Below are 16,562 nucleotides of genomic sequence, written 5' to 3'. Positions count from 1 at the left end.
AGAGATCGACCGAGTAAGAGAATAAGAGAGATTGAGGGAGAACGATAGGTAGAGTGAGAGAATGAGAGAAATTGATATAGAGAACGTAAATACAGAAACCAAAAACCATTTTTATTTATTTTCAAATCACATAGCCATTTAGCATATAAAGATGACTATGAGTGAGAGAGTGCGAGGGAGATTGAGAGAGAGAGAGAAACTAAAAGCCCTTTTTTTTCTTTTTAATTTTCCAATCACCCAAAATTAAAGGGCAATTTCAATATAAGTTTTTTGTTGTGTCCAAAATGTATTAAGAGTCTCATGTTGGAAACAACCACATAAGCCTCCGATGACATGGCGGGGGTTTTTATAATTTGAAATGTAGAGCCAATTGTCAGAGTTTTGTTGGTTTATGAACCAACTTGTACCCTAATTTTAAATGTACAGTTGGCTTTGACTATAATTTTCCCTAATTTAAAACTAATCCAAAAGCAAAACTATTTTCTTATTTAGATGATGGATCAGTGATCAAACTTTTCAAAGAAACCCATAATGTCATAATTGAATAATAAATATTTAAATTTATTTTTAATCATATAATATATCTAAAATTCAAATAATTAATATGAAGAAAAATTTTTCACATACACAAATATGCTTAATTACTAGTACTAAACAAAATAACAGAAATCCTATTAAAATTGAAACTATACTAAGTTTTTATTCCATTACAATGTATTCACGTCATTGATTGAGTTTACTTGAAGCCCAAAACCGTGACTATGATTTGATGGCATATTTTAGGGAACCAGGGATGTGAATGTTCATCAAATAGTTTTCCCACTCAATGCATTTTGGATCAAAACAAAATGTATTTGCTTCAGCAGCATTCTTGAAGGTGGCCATTCGGAGCTTCTCTAAATTTGTATCATCAAAGCTGCATATGTACATACATGACAACAAAAATTACAGTTAATATATCACAGAACCTTTTTTTTTGTCATTTCAATCAACATGAATTTCGGAGAGGATTTGAGAGAAATATCAGTTATAGAAATTGCAAGTAGAGAACATGGAGAGAGATACATACATTCCTTTAAAGAATAAGAATGGCTGGTAAAGCTTCATCAGAAACATTAAATATTTGATTTTCCGATTGAGATCCTTGTATCGGTGTTGGAGATGCAGACAAGATGCTATGTTCAGAACTTGCAAACCCTAAATGAAAAAACAAACAGAAATAAGAATGAGATATTACTTACATGGAAGATCCAAACAATTGATCTGATGTAGGTTTAAACGAAATCGAGCAGCAGATTAAAGATTAATGCCCAATTTAATAAGTAGTACTTTACCTATTCTTTGGAAGATATTGAGATTTATATCCTTTATTAAGTTACATGTATAATTTAGCTTGGCATATTAAAAATTTTCTTCATGCTTGATCCTATCCCATCCCATCCAGTTATACATACATATGGTCACTTTTTAGAATATTAAGTTGAAGTTTTTTGAGAGCGTCTGTTTAAATTTATAATAATATACATATTCATTGATTGATTGAGTATTTAATCAAACTGGTAATCAAATTCAAATCCACATTTTACCTATTTATTAGATATTAATTTTAATTAAAAAATATCAGATTGGTTCAGATTTACCCATACTCAAATCTTTTCCAACTCATTTGAAGCTTTAGGCAATACAGGGAGCCTTTGTGTATATCTTTGATTCAATGGCTTTGAAAACAAACATAATTTTTGTAAGAAGAAATGATTTAAGCATCCATAATTTGACAATGGATATATAAGATTTTAAAAATTGACGTGGAACTGGAATCATTCTGGCCATCGGTTTTTGGGTTAATGGTTCGACTGTTCGGTTCGAATGGATGATCTGTTCTAACTTAAAAATTTTAAAATAATTAAAATAAAAAAAAGGCCAAAACCATTGATGGTCAAATGGTTTAATGATTCAACTGCCTGAGTTAGAAGGTCGCTGATCAATTCAACGGCTTTTGGCCAAAAACCGAATTTAGAATAAAATGGAATCGATTGCCTAAACAGTTTCTGGGTCGAACAATCTGACTGTCAAAATCATTGATAATTCAAAAACACTGGATATAACATTAAACAGAACGGAATGACGAGACAGAATTCATGACGAAGCCGACCCCATATAATTGGGACTTGGGACAAGAGGCTTAGATGATGATTAATATGGTTTTGAGATCTAACCTTCAATGGCAGCATGTATCGCGTAGCCATGTACCTCTGCAATGCATGCTTACTGGTTAGAACTGCATACTTGCGAATCTTGATGGGGTTTCCTTTCTTGTCAATAAATGGATTATTGATAGAGAAGCAGCGGTGAACGTATTCATGAAGTCTGCTGCCTTTGATGGGATTACTTCTAGAGGAACCCACTTGGTAAATGAACTGTTTGGGCTGATTGGCATGGGCAACCATGGCTGCAACCATGGAATTCACCACCATGTCTCCTGGGAATCTGTGAAACCTTGCATCTTATATTGCAATTACTTATTGACAACACTAACAAATTATAAATATATTTGAATAATTTAACATACCAAGTCAATAATCATCTCCAGACCACAAGCCCAGAATGTCAATTTGGCTTTGGCGTATGCAGTCACCATTGCATCAACAGTTCTATAACTCAGAAAACATTAAGCAATGAAAATGCTTTTTAACATCCTAAGATTATGCAGGAAAGATTGTATGTTTTAATTCAAAGAGAAGCTAATTAATTAAGGTTGTGTAGATTACCTGAAACCTTCAATCCAACCTGGGAATGGTTCTCTATAAGTGCTTGTCACAATAGTTGGACGCATGATAACGAGGGGAACATTCTCTCTCATTTGCCCCAGAAGCATCTCACCCATCGCCTTTGTAAACACATAGGTGTTTGGCCACCCATGACAGAAAGAAAAGGAAATGAATTCATTTACAAATAAAATAATAGAATGATGGACACAACACTGTTAAAATTTTGTGAAAAAATGGTAAGAATTAGTATCTACTACCTACTGGGTTTTATGCTCTCCCTTTTGTTTTGTTTTTTGTTTTTTTTTACTCCTTTTCTTATCCAATCCAATCTGCCCAGCCCAGGTCTAGCCTAGGACGGGCTGAGTCTGGGCTTCAAAACACAAGGCCGGAAGGCCCATATTTACATGGTCGAGTTAGGAGTTTCGTTAAACGAATCCATCCATTTTTGACAATTCTGTAAAATTCAGTCCAAAGCATTTGGGATATCTGGTAAATCGGAGTCTCCCCTACGCAGTGGAAGCCGGAAGGTATGGATCTGTTACATCAGCATCAGCCCTCCCGGTGGTTGAAAAGACATAGATTATGTAGGTATTTGGTATAACTTCCGTTTTATTAAATAAATGTTTGTATTTAATTTGTTTTCAAAATCGAGAATAGTATTTGATAAATTGTTTATTAACAAGTAGGCACTACATCAGTAAAACAATGAATAAACACTCAACTATTGGGGGAAGCATTAAAATGAAGCTTCCCCCAACAATTAGGCCAACAATAAATTGAAGGTTGTGATTTACGGTTTAACCCTAAGTTAAAAATCATATATGGACTCACGAAGTACTACATACTCTACATTGTCCACTGGATCACCCATTGAATTTGTGACATGTTTAATGTAAAACTTAGGCTGTGTTTGGTTGCAGTGCAATTTTATTTGCACGCTCCAAGCCAATTTAATTTGTCACTTGTAAGATTGTTTGGCCTTTTCGCTCAAAACAAACTGGCTACAAGGAGGGTCTACAGCTGATATGGGTTGCTGGTGGGTGGGTGAAAGAGAGAGAGAATCATAACTAAGTGTGTGTAAGTGTGGGTGGGTGGGTAAAGAGTTTCTCAAACCAACCTTTGAAGTCCCAACTGTTTCATTGCAAATTTCTCTTCATCTTTTGTTGCTCGCTTTGCGCACAGATGCTGCAAACTTTGTTCGACCATCTTTAGCTCTTTCCTGATGTCTAAACTCGACTTCCCGCTGAGCGTTTCTCCCATTTTGAATGGTTTCTCTAATATGATTCCTGGTTTTTCACCAGCCGCATAAGCTGCAAAACCATGCGTTCTCTTGATTTGTTAAAACCCCATCCCATAAACAAAATAATAAATAAAAGGGAGAATGACTGTTCTAAGAATTTTTAGTTCTACGGTACAATTGGGATAGGTGTCAACTCGGAATTGATGTTAATATACTGGTGGGTACTGCAGGTATTAATGTTTTAAGATAAGAGTATTTATTATCTTAGATCATGCAAGATTGCAGTGAAATTCAAAATTCTACAGTGTAGTACAGTCTATTTTTCTGTAAATAAAATCAGAGGAAAGAAAAACTAAGTATAGGTAGGAAGAATTAATTGTGTACGAACCAGTTGATACATATACAAGCGTCTGCAATTTAACACATCTTTTTGCAAAGTCCAAGACATGCTTAGCTTGATGGAGGGCCAGCTCACCAACCGACGACAGCACTCTCTAGAGTCCTTACGTGATCCAACACCCATAGGATAATGGCGACAGCTCCATGCATTGCATAAGCATTGGAAGGCGGTGACTATCGGACGGTGGAGATAAAGGTAGCATCTAGGAGGACTTCGATCCTAGCTAGAAGACTAGGTGTTTTAGTTGTTTTAGACCTTTACAACTTTTCTTTCCTAGTTACTCTATGAGTTTCCAGATGTATTATAAATATCATTATTTCCAAGCGAATAGACACACAAGAATTCGCCAACTTCTCTCTCTCTTCCAAAGGCTCACGCCTAGTAACATCCGGCTTCACGACGAAGCCTCGTGTTCGCCTAGTGCTTGCATAGCCAGCCCGGTTTATTGCTTCAACGTTGCGTCAGGTGGTATCAGAGCGGGAGTTCGCCCAGTCAGATGGCCAACCAAGACGGTAGCAGTCGCAACCAACCCCGTGACGGAGATCAGGGGTTACAAGCTGTTTGGAGAGCAATTGAAGAGCAGCGTACAGCCACGCGTAACATTGAGCAGCAGTTGGTAGAGATCGCTGGACAACTGCGGACCTTGTTGCGGGAGGATGTTCCAAGGAACCGAGATAACCCGTACCCAACCGGAGGAAACGACTACGGAAGACCACTCGTCAATCCCATACCTCGGAATCCTGTTCTTGATGATGATAGCGACGACGAACTAGAGCTCGGCGCCGCTCTAGTTCTTCCCGGCGATGACAGAAACGGTAGGAATTGGCGCAACCCCAGCAATTTTAATCCTCGTCGGAATCATGATGAGTTTAAACTCAAAGTAGATATTCCTACTTTTAGTGGGGATCTGGATATCGAGGGCCTTCTAGATTGGATCACCGAAGTCGATCGTTTCTTCGAGTACATGGAGATCCCGAAAGAAAGAAGGGTGAAATTAGTAGCTTTTCGATTGAAGGGAGGAGCATCTGTCTGGTGGGAACGAATGAGGGAGGCTCGGATCAGAGAAGGAAGAGGTCCAGTTCGAACATGGAGGCGCATGAAGCAGCTAATAAGAGGTAGATTTTTACCCCCTGATTATGAGCAGTATATGTTTGAATCATATCAACGATGTGCACAGGGAACAAGAAGCGTAAATGAATACACATCAGAATTTCAGAGATTGGCAGAACGAAATCAGCTATCTGAAAGTGATAACCAGCAGGCAACCCATTATCTGAGTGGTTTGAGACCTGCTATCAAAGACAAGATTGGTGTTCAGATGATTCTCAGTGTGCAGGAAGCAAGGAACTTAGCTCTGAAAGCTAAATTAATGTTCCAAGAAAGGACCCAGGCCGAAAGCTATCGACGATACAATGGGAGCGACAATAGACCGACAACAGTCGACAAGAGCAAACCAGCCGCGGGAGTACAACCCTCCCACCCACCGAATACAGCTAACGCCAGTAAGGCCGCCACAGGAGGAAATGCTTGAGGTAACACTTCAAACCCTCCTAAACTCAGTAATCCCTATGCAAAACCTGCTCCTTTTAAGTGCTTCAAGTGCAATAAGTTGGGCATAGGTCTAGTGACTGTCCCAGAAGGAAGGCAGTTACCATTGTAGAGAAGGAGGAGGAAGAAGATGTTGACGATGAAGTATATTGTGAACCTGATGGAGAGGATGAAGAAGGTCCCTATGAACATGAAGAATACACATGTGTTGTGAGGAAACTAATGTTGTCCCAAAGAAGCAAAGATACTACTCAACGACATTGACTGTTTCGCACTAGATGTACTGTACAGGGTAAATTATTTGATTTAATTATTGATAGTGGCAGTCAGGAAAATATTATTTGTAGGGATGTGGTACAGAAATTACAACTACCTCCTGAGAAGCACCCGAACCCATATACAATTGGGTGGATCAAGGAAGTCGACGGCGTACGGGTGGAGGAACGCTGCAAGGTCCCATTCTCCATTGGTAAGTACACTGTCGAGGTATATTGTGATATTGTGGATATGGATGCTTGCCATATTTTGCTGGGTAGGCCTTGGCAGTTTGATAAAGATGCAAAACACTTGGGTAGGAAGAATACCTACTTGCTCAAAAAAGAGGGTGTACACTACACCTTATTACCCATGGCAAAAAAGAATCCACCAAAGGCTCCAAAGGCAGAGAGGAGAAATTTCCTTACCATTACACATCACCATGCTGAATTTGTAAGGGAATGTAAGGATACCCACGAGGTCCACTTGTTGGTAGTGAAGGGAGAAAGCATGAATGAGTCACTAGAGGAAAACAAAATTCCAGTGGAAGTGCAGGGACTACTCGATGAGTTCCATGACGTAGTTCCTGATGAGTTACCTAATGAGCTCCCACCCATGCGAGATATCCAACATCATATTGATTTTGTTCCTGGTGCTAGTCTACCTAATCTACCACACTACAGGATGAGTCCTAAAGAAAATGAGATCTTACGGGAGAAGGTAGAAGAATTATTAAGAAAGGGGCATATTCAAGTCAGCATGAGTCCTTGTGCAATACCAGCATTATTAACACCCAAGAAAGATGGGAGTTGGAGAATGTGTGTCGACAGCAGGGCCATTAACAAGATCACTATTGGCTACAAGTTTCCCATCCCAAGGCTGGATGACATGCTGGATCAACATGATGGAACCGTAGCCTTTTCCAAAATCGATCTCAGGAGTGGTTACCATCAGATCAGGATCCGTCCCGGAGATGAGTGGAAGACAGCTTTCAAGACTAGAGATGGGTTGTTCGAATGGTTAGTCATGCCCTTTGGACTAACCAACGCATCCAATACCTTCATGAGGCTAATGAATCAGGTACTGCGCCCTTTTATTGGCAAGTTTGTTGTGGTATATTTTGATGACATTCTGATTTACAGCAAATCTATCACTGAGCACCTAGGACATATCAGAGAGGTCTTGAATGCATTAAGAGAAAACAAATTATATGTTAATTTAAAGAAGTACACTTTTATGAGCAATAATTTGTTGTTCTTAGGGTTCATTATAAGTAAGGATGGAATTAAGGTGGATGAGGAGAAGGTGAAAGCCATTAGGTTGTGGCCAACCCCATCAAACGTCACGGACGTAAGACGTTTCCATGGGTTAGCAACTTTCTACAGGCGATTTATCAAACACTTTAGTAGTATTGTAGCTCCCATCACTAAGTGTTTGAAAAAGGGAAAGTTTCAATGGGAGAAGAACAAGAACAGAGCTTTGCTCTCATAAAAGAAAAATTATGCACCACTCCTATCCTTGCATTACCAAGTTTTGACAAACTATTTGAGGTTGAATGTGATGCCAGTGGAGTTGGCATAGGGATCGTATTGTCACAAGAAAAGAGACCAATTGCCTTCTTTAGTGAAAAGTTATGCGAAGCCAGGAAGAAGTGGTCCACTTATGACAAAGAATTCTATGTTGTTGTTAGAGCACTGAAAACCTGGGAACATTATTTAATTGCTAAAGACTTTGTTCTCTACACTGACCACCAAGCTCTTAAGTATCTCAGTAAGCAAAAGCAGTTGAGGAGTGACCTGCATGCAAGATGGTCTGTTTTTATTGATAAATTCCCATACAAAATTGTGTATAAGGGTGGACAGCAAAACAAAGTGGTCGATGCTCTAAGTAGGCGCGTAGCCCTCATCAAGACTCTCAGCATTGAAATAGTGGGCTTTGAATGCTTGAAAGATCTGTACACCCAGGATGATGACTTCAAACAGGTGTGGGAAAAGTACATAAATCGACAGCTAGCAGGTGATTTCTACATTCATGATGGGTTCCTTATGAAAGTGGAACAATTGTGCATCCCTTGCACCTCCCTCCGTGAGAAGATCATCAGGGATCTGCATGGGGGTGGATTAGCAGGACACCTCGGAAGAGACAAAATGATTGAAGCAGTCAAGGGACGTTACTACTGGCCTAAATTAAGGAGGGATGTGACCACTATTGTGAGTAGATGCTATATTTGTTAGACAGCTAAGGGACAGACCCGGAATACTGGCCTCTACATGCCTCTACCTGTTCCTACTGCAATTTGGGAAGACTGGTCCATGGATTTCGTGCTAGGCTTGCCAAAAACTCTAAGGAATATGGACTCCGTCTTCGTAGTGGTTGACCGGTTCTCCAAAATGGCTCACTTCCTCCCATGCAAGAAGACCGCAAATGCAATAGTGACAGCTAAGCTATTTTTCAGGGAGATTGTCCGTTTACATGAGGTACCTAAGACCATCACGTTGGATCGAGATACGAAGTTCTTAAGTCACTTCTGGATGACCCTGTGGAGACTATTTGACTCATCATTGAATTTCAGCAGTACTGCTCACCCACAGACAGATGGACAGACAGAGGTGGTGAATCGAACCCTAGGTAATTTGATCCGCAGTATCTGCAGGGAGAGACCGAAGCAGTGGGATTTTGCCACAGCACAGGCCGAGTTCGCCTAAAACAATGCAGTTCATAACTCTAAGGTAGATCCCCATTCTCCATTGTTTATATGAAGGTACCTAACCATGCATTGGACTTAGTAAAGCTACCCAGAGTACCTGGCCTAAGCACTTCTGTAGAACAGCTGGCAGAACAGATCCAATCAGTCCAGGAAGCAATGCAACAAAAACTGGAGCGAACCAATGCCAAGTACAAGATTGTAGCTAATAAGCATTGTCGGCACCAAGTGTTTGACGTCAGTGATAAAGTCATGGTGTTCTTAAGGAAGGAACGCATATCCGTGGGAAAGTATAACAAGCTACATCCTCAGAAGTACGGTCCATACAAGATCATTAAGAAAATCAATGACAATGCTTATGTTGTGGAGTTGCCAGATCACATAGGTATCTCCAAAACTTTTAATATTGTTGATCTACACCGTTACTTACTAGATGCCACACTTGCATATCCCAGTCATGACTCGAGGTCGAGTTCTTTCCAAGAGGAGAATGATGGAGGGCCAGCTCACCAACCGACGACAGCACTCTCTAGAGTCCTTACGTGATCCAACACCCATAGGATAATGGCGACAACTCCATGCATTGGATAAGCATTGGAAGGCGGTGGCTATCGGATGGTGGAGATCAAGGCAGCATCAAGGAGGACTTCGATCCTAGCTAGAAGACTAGGTGTTTTAGTTGTTTTAGACCTTTACAACTTTTCTTTCCTAGTTACTCTATGAGTTTCCAGATGTATTATAAATATCATTATTTTCAAGCGAATAGACACACAAGAATTTGCCAACTTCTCTCTCTCTTCCAAAGGCTCACGCCTAGTTACAACTGGCTTCACGACGAAGCCTCGTGTTCGCCTGGTGCTTGCATAACCAGCCCGGTTTATTGCTTCCACGCTGCGTCAAGCTCCTAAGACATTGATATTCAGTGTTGTATCATACCTGCAAAAAATGGAAGAACAAACTTTTTTTTCTTCATTTTCTCATTCTTATTATTTAGGCTCTGTTTGTCGTGTTAATTTCAATTCAGAAGCTATAAATTTTGGAGAGTGCAAATAGGCTGAATGTAGATTCTGGTTTTCTTTTTGTTTGTCTTATTTGTTTATTGGGAGAAATAAAATAATATTATATATATGACGCAAATTTTGAATTGGACTATGATGCAGAAGGAAAGATGGTCATTTGTTTGAGTGCATGATGAGAATCAAGATAGGAGGAAGGTGATGCAAATTTTGCATCAGTATTTTAATCAAAATTTGCACTGCTAATGGGTATGTATATATATTCCCAAGTTCCAAATAAAGTCTTAATTAGTTTCTTAAACTAATTTAATAATCCCCAGGCTTTATTAAATTACCTCTCATCAAACTTGGTAGTGGCAGCTGAGTGAACGATGAAGTCGACTTCTCCCCAAATTTCTTCGAGCAAATTAGAATCATTAATCCCCAAGTTCTCCCAAGTGACATCCCCAGCAACCGGAGTCACCTTGTCTGAAATGAAGGAATCCGTACATTCACCATGTTTTTCTCTTAGAACCCCAAATAATTCTTTCCCACAACCTACAATATATAATAAACTCATGAGTGAACGTTATTATTTACAAATTTCACCTCTCTCTCTCTCTAAAAGTCAAGAATCCTCTCTCTAAAAGTCAAGAACCCACTTAGGCACTTAACTCATTAGACAGTCGCTAGCTCTTGGGCTGACTTGGCATCTGCAGCAAGGAAAAGCCTCTTAACGTTAGCTCACTACGTACACATGATCAGAAGAAGTAGAGTTAACATTTGAAATTGTTAAAACATGCACTATGTGCCAATGAGAGCATGTAAATTGCAAAATTATTTCTTAGAAAAAAGACTGAAACATAATGTTTGGAGTACTACTCTTTGCTAGAAAGCCAGTAGAGCCGGTGACTAAGATGGGCTTGTTCTCTAGAGAGCAAGCAATTCCAGGTAATTGATCCATTGGAAATTAAACGAAACCCAAGGCTGAAGAGAGACTCTGTCGCTTCTTATGTATTTCTATAGACTATATGGTACAAGGATCCTCATTAATGGACGAGCTAACAGAGAGTAAATGTCATGTGCATGCGTCGTGATCCGGACTGCCCATAACCAGAGACAGCAAGTTAATATGACAGCAGTACTCTACAGCATCTCTTTAAAATATATATGAGTGAGAAGCTCCACAACATTTAGTATTTTATTTTAGGCCCTGTTCGATAAATTATGTATTTGGGTAAATCGTAAATGCAGTTAGAGGTGTAAATCGGGCTATGAAGCTCGTGGCCTGGCATGGCTTGGTCCGACTTTGGACCCCCCCCCCCCCCCCAACAGTTTGTTTCAACTTTTTGGGGAGTTTATTATAGAAATACTCCCCAACAACTATAAACAGCTATATAGGGGGGTATTTATGTATTTTGGTTATGGGGGAAGAAAAAATGACGCAAATGCCCCCCAACAGCTATATAACAACTAGTTTAGGGGGGTATTTTGGATAAAGTGATAAATAACTTTACAATGATCAAAATACACCTCCCAACAACTAAAAAATGACTAGTTTTTAGAGTATTTTGGGCAATTGAATTATTTTCAATTCCTATAAATAGTCATATCCTCCACCATTCTCATCACACTAATTAAACAATTCTCTTAATCTCTTTTCTCATACATTCTCTGAATTCTGAAGTGATCTAAACTCTGATTGACTGTTTTCAAATTCTCAACTTTATTGAAGTTTCAACAAGAATAAGGCTTGCTTTGCTCAACTAGCTCAAGTATCTCAAGTTAATCAGCATTTAGCAATTTGGGAGGCTTGGACTCTTGGAGTTGAAAGACTTCAACCAATGAAATCAAGTTGGGATTCCGAACCAGCAATCTAGGTAAGTCCAATTAAATTAATTTTTATTTTTTTAGAATTTAAAAAAAATGGTCGGCTCCTCCCAAAACTGATTCCCCAACATGTTCAATGTTGACAATATTCAGTCGTATCAAGATAGTGTTAGCACCAATATGAATGCTATTGATATTGATGTAACTTTCACCCCTATTACTGATACTAGGAGAAAGAAAAAGAAGACCACTAAGTTGGTTAGCCCGGTTTGGAAAAAGCGGACATTTGCTCAACTATAAGAAGGAAGAAGAAGAATGGAGAGAAACAACACAAACACAAATTGGGCGGGGGGTGGCACATTTAAATATTCTCAAGAAATAATGAGGCAAGAATTAGCAAAATACATTATACATGTTGAACAACCACTTTTGTTAACTGAAAATACTAAACTTGAAAATGGTTATGTAATTCCATAAATCCACAATATAAAAAAATTTCTAGGAATACTATAGATCAGATGCTTTAAAATTTTTTTATTCGTATAAACAAAATTTAATTTATATGTTATCAAATCTTAATTCTAAAGTTGCAATTAGTTCTGATGTTTGGACTTCTAAATTAAACATAAGTTATATTTGTGTTACTGGTCATTTTATTGATGAAAAATGGCTTTTAAATAAAAGAATTTTAAGCTTTATTAGGCTTGAATGGCCACATGCTGGCCCAGCTATTGCTGCAAGCATTTTAAATACTTTACATGCTTATAGAATTGAGAATAAATTATTTTCTATTAGTTTTAATAATGCTAGTAATAATGATTCTATAATAAATAATTTAAAATCTCAATTAAAACAATTTTAAATGGTAAACTATTTCATACCAGATGTGCATGTCACATCTTAAATTTATGTATTCAGGATGCTTTAAATATTATTTCTACTCATATTTCTAAAATTAGAAATTCTATTATATATATATTAAAAGTTCTAGAGCAAGAAAACAAAAATTTAAATATTTATGTCAAAATTATAGTTTAAACTATAAACATTGTATATTAGATGGAATTCTACTTATGTTATGTTAGAAAATTGTATTTCTCATAAACAAGTTCTTAGTGATTTTTATAAAGCAAAATTGCCTAATGATATTTATTATATTTGAGAAGACTGTGAAATGACAATTTGTATAAGAGATTTTTTAAAACATTTTTATGATACAACTAATGATTTATCGGGTACTTATTATCCAACTATCCAAGTAGTTGTAATTTAACTCATCAATTAATGTGATTAGTGACTGTTTTGCAAAATATAGAAATAATCCACAATTTAAAAGTATTGTTGAAATAATGGAAAATAAATTTAGAAAATATTGGGAGAACATTTCTCTTCTTTATTGCTTAGCTACAATATTAGATCCTAGGATTAGGAAATATGATTTAGATATTTTACTTGAAACATATTATGAAAATATGAATATTGAAATTGGAAGTTAAAATGTACAGTTTATATGAATCTGAAGTAACAAAAAATAATTCTACAAGTTATGCAGTTGCATCTTCTACTTCTGAATTTGAACTTGAGTCCAATAGTAGAAGAGAAAAACTTTTTCATTTAACAAGTAGAAGGCAAAAATCTACTACCTCAACAACAAGTTCATTTACTGAACTTAATTTGTATTTACAAATAAAATTTTCTTTTTTAGGTGAGGGAATAAATAATTTTGATATTTTAGCTTGGTGGAATGAACATTCAAAAAATTATCCAGTTCTCGCCGCCATGGCACATGATCCACTAACCCCTCCGATGTCTACAATTCTATCGGAGTCTTGTTTTAGTGCAGGTACTAGGGTGTTGGACGACAAGAGAAAATATATGAATGATGAAAGTATAGAGATATGCATCTGCTTTAAAGATTGGCTGAATGCTGAAAACAGATTACAAGACAAAGTAGGGCATGATACAACACCGGATATTTCACCTGAAGCAGATGATGAAAGTCATGATTCATGAACAATAGTTGTATAACACCAGCATATCCATATGCACATTAGGAATATCTCTCCATGAGTTTACCACACATGTATAAGAGATATTCCTAATGTGTGGATAGATGCCAATACTTTTAGGATATGTGTAGAGTTTTGTTGGGAAAGAATTTAGGCTCAATAGGTATACAAAAATAGAAAAAAGGTTTCCAATTTGGATGTATATTAAGCAAGCTTCCCTTACACAAACCAACTTATTTCTGTCACACAGAAGGATTCCATGGCCAATCTAAAGTGTCAATTAGATAGGAGACCCACTACATTAGCCACCTGTTTAATTCTACATCCCACATCATCCAATATATCCCAACTTGTATATCTCGTTTTCACAACTAGTGTATTGCCTTTCTGAACTTTAATATTCCCTATGAAAGAGGGTCTGTTCCGCCGCACAAATGGCATGGTCTTTCAAAACAAAAAACGAGTGGATGGAGGAATTCTTTTTTTCTTTTTTTTCTTTTTTTCTTTTTTTATTTTTTTTGAGAGAGAGAGAGTGGAGGAGTTCTGAGTAAATTAGGGGGTGTTTGTCAATTGTTTTCTAAAATAAAATCAATTGCCGTGTCCGTAAAAAAAATGCATTATTTTTTTTAGCATGACAATTGTTTTTGTATTAGAAAAAACCATTTACATTTACAAACACCCCTTAAGGGTCAATTTGGTAGGAGTACAAATACAAATATGTACTATGCAAATATATACAAAATAATACAAAATACAAGGTTTTGCACTCTACAAATGAAATAAACATATGAATTTCTATGTTTTATTAAATTAAAATTCCAATAATGAATCCATTTCATGATCCATATCATGAAACTATGGGTTCAAATACTGGGATAAAAGGCCATTGGATTTATTTCTTGAGATGTAGTTGTGGGTGAAACAACCCTTTAGATAGCCCAAGCGTTGGTATCATTTAAAGAATAGCAATTCTGCCATCATCAATATTAGGGATGCAAGCGGATCCGATCAAATTCGAATCAGGGTATAGCCAAATCTAATATGATATTGTTTATGTTGGATCTGATTTGATTCGAAGATCCAATTGGATATAATAGGCCTCAATTTGAATTTGAATCCTATCAATAAGTCAGATCTTTGGATTTAATCCAATCTGACTTGTTTTCTTTAAAAATTAATAAATTATTAAAAGAAAAATAAAATATACCAATTTAAATAAAGAAAAAATAAAAAAATACAAGTATTTTTTTAATTATTTTCATCATAATACATGTTTTTTTATAAAAATAAATAAATAATATAACAAATTTATAAAAGTACAATATAAATAATATATTTATAAATAAATAACATGTATATGTACTATATATATTTATTTATAACATTTATCGGATCAAATCGGATCTCAGATTGGATTGGATCTTGATCTGATCCATTTGCACCACTACATTTTAGCCCTCCGAGTTCCAAAATCTAAACTATTTAATGAAGAACTAGTTATTGAACATATAAGCATTAATTTATTCCATGTAAAAGTTTATTCTAGTGGCTGAACTGGGATCTTGAGTGACAAGCATATCGGATACCGCAAAGAGAAAGATAATAGATATTAGATGAACATTTTATTAGATTGGTGTGACACACTTATTATGTGCTCACTTGTTGTGTTGGTTGAATGTGACTATCAAATCTAGATCCAATTTAATACATATATTCCTGATTGGTAGCAAAATAACCAATTCAGCTACTAGATAGTCATGAATCTAGGGGTACAAATTAGGTACCTAACCGGATTATTATGTGCTTACTTGATGTGTTGGTTGAATGTGACCATCAAATCTAGATCTAATTTAATACATACATTTCTGATTGGTAGCATTAGTTTATTTTATGTAGAAATTTATAAATAAATAAATAACATATATATATATATATAACATATATCGGATCAAATCTCAAACCGGATCGGATCATGGTCCGATCCATTTGCACCCCTACATTTTATCCCTCCGAGTTCCAAAACCTAAATTATTTAATGAAGAAAACTAGTTATTGAACATATAAGCATTAATTTATTCTATGTAGAAATTTATTCTAATAGATGAATTGGGACCCTGAGTGACAAGCATACTGGATACCGCAAAGAGAGAGATAATAGATATTAGATGAACATTTTATTGGATAGGTGTCACACACTTATTATGTGCTTACTTGATGTGTTGGTTGAATGTGATTATCAAATCTAAATCCAATTTAATACATATACTAGCGGGAACCCGAGCGATGCAAGGGAAAATGAAATGTAATTTTTGACAAATTATTGTAATTTATTTAGGTTCATATTATTTAATAATTTGAAGTAATTATCATCCTAAGTTCTACTAATTTTTGGAATTTAATGATTATTTTTACAAAGTTATACTAATTTCATCTATTTTATGCAAATTAGTGGTTATTTTTCCCCAAGTTCTACTAATTTCTATTATAATAATTTATTGAATTCTTGGCCAATATATACTTATTATATGATAGTTTTTTGGTCAATTAGTGGAAATTAGTTCAATTATATAATTTATACTAATTTCTATAATACACTAATTTCTTGGTAAATATATACCAATGCATTATATTTATTATATAATAGTTTATTGGTAAATTATAGTAATTTATCGATTTTATGGAATTTATTGGCTATTTTTGGACATTTCTACTAATTTATGATAATTTTTGGCAAATTATTTTAATGTATTTAGGATTATATTATTTGATAATTTCAAGTAATTATCATCCTAAAGTTTACTAATTTGTGATAG

At 36.1% G+C, this 16,562-nt stretch overlaps 1 pseudogene across 1 annotated transcript; it reads right to left on the bottom strand.

The window, feature by feature from the left end:
* Positions 1 to 661: 661 nt before the first annotated feature.
* On the bottom strand, positions 662 to 10,874 carry LOC104596331 (fatty acyl-CoA reductase 3-like; annotated as a pseudogene). Its single transcript, XR_735026.3, has 10 exons — positions 10,793 to 10,874; positions 10,267 to 10,468; positions 9,811 to 9,851; positions 4,397 to 4,462; positions 3,885 to 4,078; positions 2,769 to 2,929; positions 2,566 to 2,651; positions 2,217 to 2,503; positions 1,070 to 1,197; positions 662 to 916 (listed from the first exon to the last, which is right to left on the bottom strand). The product of XR_735026.3 is annotated as a fatty acyl-CoA reductase 3-like (transcript).
* Between the last annotated feature and the right edge of the window lie 5,688 nt (positions 10,875 to 16,562).

Source organism: Nelumbo nucifera, chromosome 1 (assembly GCF_055504915.1).
Source record: "Nelumbo nucifera cultivar China Antique chromosome 1, China Antique-T2T, whole genome shotgun sequence".
In the NCBI taxonomy this organism is placed as follows: domain Eukaryota; kingdom Viridiplantae; phylum Streptophyta; class Magnoliopsida; order Proteales; family Nelumbonaceae; genus Nelumbo; species Nelumbo nucifera.
This window is presented reverse-complemented; position numbering and strand designations above follow the sequence as displayed.